The sequence below is a fragment of the Tamandua tetradactyla genome, unplaced genomic scaffold (assembly GCF_023851605.1).
Source record: "Tamandua tetradactyla isolate mTamTet1 unplaced genomic scaffold, mTamTet1.pri scaffold_109_ctg1, whole genome shotgun sequence".
In the NCBI taxonomy this organism is placed as follows: Eukaryota; Metazoa; Chordata; class Mammalia; order Pilosa; family Myrmecophagidae; genus Tamandua; species Tamandua tetradactyla.
The window spans coordinates 196465-206682 of record NW_027518262.1 but is presented as its reverse complement, the minus strand read 5'-3'; the positions used below and the strand labels follow the sequence as shown (position 1 = coordinate 206682).

The 10218-nt window shown below is 35.6% G+C and overlaps 1 pseudogene; it reads left to right on the top strand.

Annotated features, from left to right (window-relative positions):
• The first annotated feature begins 689 nt into the window (after positions 1–689).
• Positions 690–1420, top strand: LOC143673071 (actin, cytoplasmic 1 pseudogene; annotated as a pseudogene).
• The last annotated feature ends 8798 nt before the right edge of the window (positions 1421–10218 follow it).

The window sequence follows — 10218 nt, the reverse complement described above, 5'->3', positions numbered from 1 at the left end:
AAATGGGACTTCCTCAAAATCAAATACTTCCGTACTTCAAAGGACTTTGAAAAAGGGTTGGCAAGGTAGTCATCTCAATGGGAGAAAATATTTGGAAACCATATATCTGATAAGCATTTGATATCTAGTATGTATATAAAAAAATCCTAGAATGCAACAATAAAAAGACAAAGAACTTATTTTTAAAAAATGGGCAAAAGACATGAATAGATATTTCTCCATAGAGGAAAAATAGATGACTAAAAAATTATAGATGAAAAGAAGATCATCTCCACCAGCTATTAAGGAAATGAAAACTCAACCACAATGAGATACCATATCATACCTACTAGAAAGACCACCATTAAAAAACATGAAACTGCAAGTAATTGAGAGGATGTGAGAAATTGGAATTTTTATTCAATGCTAGTGGGAATGTAAACTATTACAGCCACTGTGGAAGACAGTTTGGTGGTTCCTCAAGAAGCTAAATACAGAGTTGCCTCATGACCTGAAAATGCCACTATGTGGGATATTGCCAGATCTGAAAGCAGGTACATGAACAGGCATTTGGACACTTGCTCCAAATGGCATTATTCACAATTGCCAAATGATAAAAACAGCCTAAGTGTCCATCAACAGATGAATGCAGTAAAGAAATGTAATATAGACATAGATCATTTTCAAGACCTTCAACACCCCTTCAACAAATGTTCATGGCCATCCAGGCTGTACTGTCCTTGTACACCTCCTGCCATACAATGGGCATTGTCATGGACTCTGGGAATGGGGTCATCCACACTGTGCTCATCTACAAGGACTATGCCATGCCCCACAACATCCTTCATCTGGACCTGGCTGGCTTGGACCTGGTGAACTACCTCATGAAGAGCCTAACCTAGTATAGTTACATCCTCACAACCACAGCCAAGCAGGAGATCATGTATGACATCAAGGAGAAAATCTGCTACTTCAACCTGGACTTTGAGGAGGAGATAGTCACTGATGACTCATCCTCTTCCTTGGAGAAGAGCTAAGAGCTGCCTAACAGGCCGGCCATCACCATAGGCAATGAGCAATTCTGCTGTATTGAGAACCTCTTCCAGCCCTCCTTCCTTGGCATGAAATACTGGGCATCCACAAGACTACCATCAACTCCATCATGAAGTGTGACATGTACAGCCACAGGGACCTCTACACAAACATGGTGCTGTCTGGCAGGCCCACCATGCACCCCAGCATCACTGACAGTATGCAGAAGGAGATAACAATGCTGGTGCCCAGGACAATGAAGATCAAGGTCATTGCCCTACCTTAGCGCAAGTACTCTGTGAATTGGTAGGCCATCCTGGCCTGGCTGTCCACCTTCCAGCAGATGTGGATCAGCAAGCAGGAGTATGATGAGTCCTGCCCCTCTATCATCCACTGCAAATGTTTCTAGACAGACTGCTAGCTGTGTTACAAACCTTTCTTGACAAAATCTAGCTTGCATAGAAAATGATATGAGATTGGCATGGATTTACTTGTTTCATTTTATTTTGTTTTTTGGTTTTTTTAAAATTTTCTGTTGTTTTTGGCACTTGACTCAGGATTTGACAACTGAAAGAGTGAAGGCTTGCTTGGAACCAGCATCCCCAAAGTTCTACAAATGTGGCCAAGGACTTTGTACATTATTTTTTCAAGTCCTTCCAAATACCATGAGATGTATTGCTACAGGAAGTTTCTTGCCTTCCCAGAAGTTGCCCACTTCTCTCCAAGGAGAATGGTCCAGTCCTCACTCACATTCACACCAAGGAGGGTGACAGCTTTGCTTTTCTCTAAACTATGTCATCAAAATCAAAGAAAAAATTTTCTGCCTAAATACTTGTCCTTTTCTTATTTTTAATGGTCAACATCATGCCCTCTCCTTTTTTTCTGCCCTAACATTAGATGTTTGAAGGCTTTTGGTCTCCCTGGGAGTTGGTCATGTTGTGGAGGCAGCCAGGGCTTACCTGTACACTGACTTCAGACCATTCCAAAAGAAGTGCACACCTTAAAGGGGGGGAAAAATGAATGAATGTACTTGAGACTATATAAAGCATTTTTAGAATGTATTTAAGAATATATAAAATACATATTATAAAAAGTGATATGAAGCATTAAAACTAGCAAATGCTATTTGAAAATATACTTTAAGACCTACTACAAAATGGAATAATTCATTCTGAAAAATGTGTATCCATAATAGATTTAAAAAATAATTTCTACATATTTCTGATGGTTAATTTCATGTGTCAGCTTGGCTGGATTATGGGGTGCACTTATTTGGTAAAGAATTTACCTGCTTGTGATGTGAAGGTATTTTGATATAGGATTTGCTGCCATAATTAGTTGATGGTGTCTGAGACTAAGAAAGGAGATAGGCCCCAGCAATGGGGGTAGTCTTCACTCCAATCAGTTGGTGATCTATTAAGAATTGAGGATTTGACAGGTCAGAAGAGGAATTCAGAATAAGGAATTCAGCATAATTTTTTGGAGTTTCCAGCTTGCAGCCTGCCCTATGGGGTTCAGACTTGACTTGCCAGCCCCCATGGTCATTTGAACCAATTCTTTATAATGAATCTCTCTCTAAGTGTGTGAGTGTGTCTGTGTATCTGTATCTTGTTGGTTCTATTTGTCTGGAAAACTCTGACTAATATATCATCTGAAAACAAAAGGAAGATAATCCACAAAAAAGGAATACAAATAAAGAATTGCATATTAGTAACCTCATGTGGTGAATTATATACTGTATTACATTATATACAGTGCTGTTTATAACAAAGTAAGTACAAGTATAAACAACACCAATTCTCATACATACAATAAATAAAAGCCCTGACAGTGCACAGTTAGACAATTATGTGGGGAATTGGCGGCTCCATTCAAGTTTGTTACTGACTTAATCCCTTCAGCAGGTGATAGTCACATTGGCTAACCTTGAAGATGTATGACTATGAAGATCCAGCAATTACGTTCTTTGTTTTCTATTCATAACAATGAGATTTCCTAAGTTTATTTATGGCAATATTGAGAGTGGAAAGAAAATATTGGAAAAAAACTCCCCCAAAATGTGGTAAGGGTTAAAGTTAAGTCTAGTGCATTTACACAAACAAATAATAAAATTATAAAAGTGAATGAATTAGAGGTACATGTGTCAGCAAGATTTTTCATAAACATTTATTTGATGGAAAGGAAAGATGAAGTATTTTGTATAATGCATATTGATATGTGTATACATATTTAAAACACAAAGTAAGTAATATAGTGCTAAAAGCATGTAAGTATATGCTAATTTAAAAATTGTATGTAATGGAAAACAAATGATATTTGATTGTATCAGGTATATACTTATATGTAAACTAAAACCCAAAGAAAAATGTAAGCACAAGATAAAAGTGCTCCATTAAATCTTTGGAGAGTTGGAGTGATTAGATCTCACTTGACTGATTTGTATTGATTAGGTTGGCACAACAGCAAGAATATCTTGATTGAATACAAAAGTCCATAAGACTAAGGAAATTCTCCCTAAACCTCAGCCTTCTTCATTCATCCTGGTAGTCCCACTGTGCCCAGTGGATTTTGCCCAGTCCACACACCTGAGCTTCTAGAGACAGGCATGGAGACAACAGGTTGAGAATTGTAACAAATTTGGAACTTGGTATTAACTTAGAGAAATAGGAGTAGGGAAAATATATCATAGTGCAATTTTGCCACTGAGGCATAGATTTTAATTGCTTAGTAGTATTACTTGAGACAGAGCTTGATTCAGTAAATACTTCAGAAATTCAAATAATTAGGTGAAAATCAGAATGTCCAAGAAATTCTCACCCAACATGTTTATATGTATGGGGTGATAGATGAGCAGTATTAGAGGCCTAATGCTTTTGACTAAGAATTCTTGAAAGACTGTGAGTGATTTATTTATTCATTCTTGATTCTAATATAGTCATTGTTCAATTGTTATGAGGTCATGGAAATGAGAGGTACTAAGCATAAAATAGAAAATAAAACATACCAAACCTCAGATGTGGAGCTCTAACACTAATAGTGGAGTCAAGAATTTTTCTCTCCTAAGTTACAGTTGGAACAATTGCTTGCACACATCTCAACTTTAGTAATTTAGATTTCGAAGTGTAAGGAAGACTTTATTTTAGATGTTCATGTATGTTTGCCATAGGATTAGCTACACCATTCCTCAATCTTCTTTCCTTTCCTATGGTCTTTCTTTTCCTAATACATCTTTTATGATAAATGCTCTTATGACCCCTTTTGTTAAATGTATTCAATTGGCTCATAGAAAGAGATAATACAATTTTCAATTGCATTCTATTTCCTTTTCTCTACTAGATCCCATTTACTTTAAACTAATCCACCCTCTCTTTTTGTTTCTTTTAAAATATTTTTTCCTTTCATTTTATAAGATGAATATTTACTATAAATGTCATCTTTCTTTAATAATGTAAGCATATTAGAGAAGGACATTTACTTTGGGCCTAGTATTTGTTCTGCCTCAAGTTTTGCCAAAAAGGGCATTTCTTTTCTGTTTTCTCAAGAAATGATGAGTTAAATTTGCATCTCATTTTCTTGTCTAGAACATTTAAGGACTGTGTTTTATATTAAAAATATAATTAAAGTATTTTAAAGACATAATATAATGTAATTGTAGGCAATTTTGTTAAATTATTGCTAAGAGGTTGTATAGGCTATAAAAGGTCTAGTGTTTTAATATATTGAATTTTCTTTGATACAAATTACATGATAAATACTTGTGAATAATTTGTAATACAATGGAAGTGGTGATTTGATAGGTGTATGTAAGAGAGAATTTTTTTCATAGTTGGAGAATTTACTGGGTACACTGGTCTGAAGGACCTAACTCAGAAGAGGTAGGGCATCAGGCAAAATTCTTAGGAAAAACAGAATTGAAGGAGCTTATTTTTTTTTCCAAGATTGCTGTGGTATGCTTTATTTATTTATTTATTTATTTTTTATTAATTAATGGAAAAGAGAAATTAACCCAACATTTAGAAATCATACCATTCTACATATGCAATCAGTAATTCTTAACATCATCACATAGATGCATGATCATCGTTTCTTAGTACATTTCCATCAGTTTAGAAGAACTAGCAACACAACCGAAAAAGATATAGAATGTTAATATAGAGGAAAAAATAAAAGTGACAATAGTAAAAACAAAACAAAAAAAAACAAAAACCTATAGCTCGGATGCAGCTTCATTCAGTGTTTTAACATGATTATTTCACAATTAGGTATTATTGTGCTGTCCATTTTTTAGTTTTTGTATCTAGTCCTGTTGCACATTCTGTATCCCAACAGCTCCAATTACCCATTATCTTACCCTGTTTCTAACTCCTGCTGGACTCTGTTACCAATGACATATTCCAAGTTTATTCTCAAATGTCGATTCACATCATAGGGACCATACAGTATTTGTCTTTTCATTTTTGGCTAGACTCACTCAGCATAATGTTCTCTAGGTCCATCCATGTTATTACATGCTTCAAAAGTTTATCCTGTCTTAAAGCTGCATAATATTCCATCGTATGTATATACCACAGTTTGTTTAGCCACTCGTCTGTTGATGGACATTTTGGCTGTTTCCATCTCTTTGCAATTGTAAATAATGCTGCTATAAACATTGGTGTGCAAATGTCCGTTTGAGTTTTTGCCCTTAATTCCTTTGAGTAGATTCTGAGCAATGGTATTGCTGGGTCATATGGCAATTCTATATTCAGCTTTTTGAGGAACCGCCAAACTGCCTTCCACAGTGGTTGCACCATTTGACATTCCCACCAACAGTGGATAAGTGTGCCTCTTTCACCGCATCCTCTCCAGCACTTGTCATTTTCTGTTTTGTTGATAATGGCCATTCTGGTGGGTGTGAGATGATATCTCATTGTGGTTTTGATTTGCATTTCTCTAATGGCCAGGGACATTGAACATCTCTTCATGTGCCTTTTGGCCATTTGTATTTCCTCTTCTGAGAGGTGTCTATTCAAGTCTTTTTCCCATTTTGTAATTGGGTTGGCTGTCTTTTTGTTGTTGAGTTGAACAATCCCATTATAAATTCTGGATACTAGACCTTTATCTGATATGTCGTTTCCAAATATTGATTCCCATTGTGTAGGCTGTCTTTCTACTTTCTTGATGAAGTTCTTTGATGCACAAAAGTGTTTAACTTTGAGGAGTTCCCATTTATTTATTTTCTTCTTCAGTGCTCTTGCTTTAGGTTTAAGGTCCATAAAACCGCCTCCGATTGTAAGATTCATAAGATATCTCCCTACATTTTCCTCTAGCTGTTTTATGGTCTTAGACCTAATGTTTAGATCTTTGATCCATTTTGAGTTAACTTTTGTATAGGGTGTGAGATATGGGTCTTCTTTCATTCTTTTGCATATGGATATCCAGTTCTCTAGGCACCATTTATTGAAGAGACTGTTCTGTCCCAGGTGAGTTGGCTTGACTGCCTTATCAAAGATCAAATGTCCGTAGATGAGAGGGTCTATATCTGAGCACTCTATTCAATTCCATTGGTCGATATATCTATCTTTATGCCAATACCATGCTCTTTTGACCACTGTGGCTTCATAATATGCCTTAAAGTCAGGCAGTGCAAGACCTCCAGCTTCGTTTTTTTTCCTCAAGATGCTTTTAGCAATTCGGGGCACCCTGCCATTCCAGATAAATTTGCTTATTGGTTTTTCTATTTCTGAAAAATAAGTTGTTGGGATTTTGATTGGTATTGCATTGAATCTGTAAATCAATTTAGGTAGGATTGACATCTTAATTATATTTAGTCTTCCAATCCATGAACACGGTATGCCCTTCCATCTATTTAGGTCCTCTGTGATTTCTTTTAAGAGTTTTTTGTAGTTTTCTTTATATAGGCTTTTTGTCTCTTTAGTTAAACTTATTCCTAGGTATTTTATTCTTTTAGTTGCAATTGTAAATGGGATTCGTTTCTTGATTTCCCCTTCAGCTTGTTCATTGCTAGTGTATAGAAATGCTACAGATTTTTGAATGTTGATCTTGTAACCTGCTACTTTGCTGTACTCATTTATTAGCTGTAGTAGTTTTGTTGTGGATTTTTCCGGGTTTTCGACGTATAGTATCATATCGTCTGCAAACAGTGATAGTTTTACTTCTTCCTTTCCAATTTTGATGCCTTGTATTTCTTTTTATTGTCTAATTGCTCTGGCTAGAACCTCCAACACAATGTTGAATAATAGTGGTGATAGTGGACATCCTTGTCTTGTTCCTGATCTTAGGGGGAAAGTTTTCAATTTTTCCCCATTGAGGATGATATTAGCTGTGGGTTTTTCATATATTCCCTCTATCATTTTAAGGAAGTTCCCTTGTATTCCTATCTTTTGAAGTATTTTCAATAGGAAAGGATGTTGAATCTTGTCAAATGCCTTCTCTGCATCAATTGAGATGATCATGTGATTTTTCTGCTTTGATTTGTTGATATGGTGTATTACATTAATTGATTTTCTTATGTTGAACCATCCTTGCATACCTGGGATGAATCCTACTTGGTCATGATGTATAATTCTTTTAATGTGTTGTTGGATACGATTTGCTAGAATTTTATTGAGGATTTTTGCATGTATATTCATTAGAGAGATTGGTCTGTAGTTTTCTTTTTTTGTAATATCTTTGCCTGGTTTTGGTATGAGGGTGATGTTGGCTTCATAGAATGAATTAGGTAGTTTTCCCTCTGCTTCGATTTTTTTGAAGAGTTTGAGGAGAGTTGGTACTAATTCTTTCTGGAATGTTTGATAGAATTCACATGTGAAGCCGTCTGGTCCTGGATTTTTCTTTTTAGGAAGCTTTTGAATGACTGATTCAATTTCTTTACTTGTGATTGGTTTGTTGAGGTCATCTATGTCTTCTTGAGTCAAAGTTGGTTGTTCATGTCTTTCCAGGAACCCGTCCATTTCCTCTAAATTGTTGTATTTATTAGCGTAAAGTTGTTCATAGTATCCTGTTATTACCTCCTTTATTTCTGTGAGGTCAGTAGTTATGTCTCCTCTTCCATTTCTGATCTTATTTATTTGCATCCTCTCTCTTCTTCTTTTTGTCAGTCTTGCTAAGGGCCCATCAATCTTATTGATTTTCTCATAGAACCAACTTCTGGTCTTATTGATTTTCTCTATTGTTTTCATGTTTTCAATTGCATTTATTTCTGCTCTAATCTTTGTTATTTCTTTCCTTTTGCTTGCTTTGGGATTAGTTTGCTGTTCTTTCTCCAGTTCTTCCAAGTGGACAGTTAATTCCTGCATTTTTGCCTTTTCTTCTTTTCTGATATAGGCATTTAGGGCAATAAATTTCCCTTTTAGCACTGCTTTTGCTGCGTCCCATAAGTTTTGAAATGTTGTGTTTTCATTTTCATTTGCCTCGAGGTATTTGCTAATTTCTCTAGCTATTTCTTCTTTGACCCAGTCGTTGTTTAAGAGTGTGTTGTTGAGCCTCCACGTATTTGTGAATTTTCTGGCACTCCGCCTATTATTGATTTCCAACTTCATTCCTTTATGATCTGAGAAAGTGTTGTGTATGATTTCAATCTTTTTAAATTTGTTAAGACTTGCTTTGTGACCCAGCATATGGTCTATCTTTGAGAATGATCCATGAGCACTTGAGATAAAGTTGTATCCTGCTGATGTGGGATGTAATGTCCTATAAATGTCTGTTAAGTCTAGCTCATTTATAGTAATATTCAGATTCTCTATTTCTTGATTGATCCTCTGTCTAGATGTTCTGTCCATTGATGAGAGTGGTGAATTGAAGTCTCCAACTATTATGGTATATGAGTCTATTTCCCTTTTCAGTGTTTGCAGTGTATTCCTCACGTATTTTGGGGCATTCTGGTGCGGTGCATAAATATTTATGATTGTTATGTCTTCTTGTTTAATTGTTCCTTTTATTAGTAGATAGTATCCTTCTTTGTCTCTTTTAACTGTTTTACATTTGAAGTCTAATTTGTTGGATATTTGTATAGCTACTCCTGCTCTTTTCTGGTTGTTATTTGCATGAAATATCTTTTACCAACATTTCACTTTCAGCCTATGTTTGTCTTTGGGTCTAAGATGTGTTTCCTGTAGACAGCATAGAGAAGGATCCTGTTTTTTAATCCATTCTGCCAGTCTATGTCTTTTGATTGGGAAATTCAGTCCATTAACATTTAGTGTTATTACTGTTTGGATAATACTTTCCTCTATGATTTTGCTTTTTGTATTATATACATCATATCTAATTTTCCTTCTTTCTACACTCTTCTCCACACCTCTCTCTTCTGTCTTTTCATATCTGTCTCTAGTGCTCCCTTTAGTGTTTCTTTCAGAGCTGGTCTCTTGGTCACAAATTCTCTTAGTGACTTTTTGTCTGAAAATGTTTTAATTCCTCCCTTATTTTTGAAGGACAATTTGCTGCATATAGAATTCTTGGTTGGCAGTTTTTCTCTTTTAGTAATTTAAATATATCTTCCCACTGTCTTCTTGCCTCCATGGTTTCTGCTGATAAATCTGCACATAGTCTTATTGGGTTTCCCTTGTATGTGATGGGATTGTTTTCCTATTGCTGCTTTCAAGATCCTCTCTTTCTCTTTGACCTCTGACGTTCTAACTAGTAAGTGTCTTGGAGAACACCTATTTGGATCTATTCTCTTTGGGGTGTGCTGCACTTCTTGGATCTGTAATTTTAGGTGTTTCATAAGAGTTGGGAAATTTTCAGTGATAATTTCTTCTATTAGTTTTTCTCCTCCTTTTCCCTTCTCTTCTCCTTCTCGGACATCCACAACACGTATATTTGTGCGCTTCATATCATCATTCAATTCCCTGAGCCCCTACTCAAATTTTTCCATTCTTTTCCCAATAGTTTCTGTTTCTTTTTGGATTTCAGATGTTCCATCTTCCAGTTCACTAATTCTAGCCTCTGTCTCTTGAAATCTACCATTGTAGGTTTCCATTGTTTTTTCATCTCTTCTACTGCATCTTTCATTCCCATAAGTTCTGTGATTTGTTTTTTCAGAATTTCCATTTCTTATTTTTTTCATTCCTTGCCTTCTTCATGTCCTCCCTCAATTTATTGATTTGGTTTTTGAAGAGGTTTTCCATTTATGTTCATATATTCAGAATTAGTTGTCTTAGCTCCTGTATCTCATTTGAACTATTGGTTTGTTCCTTTGACTGGGCC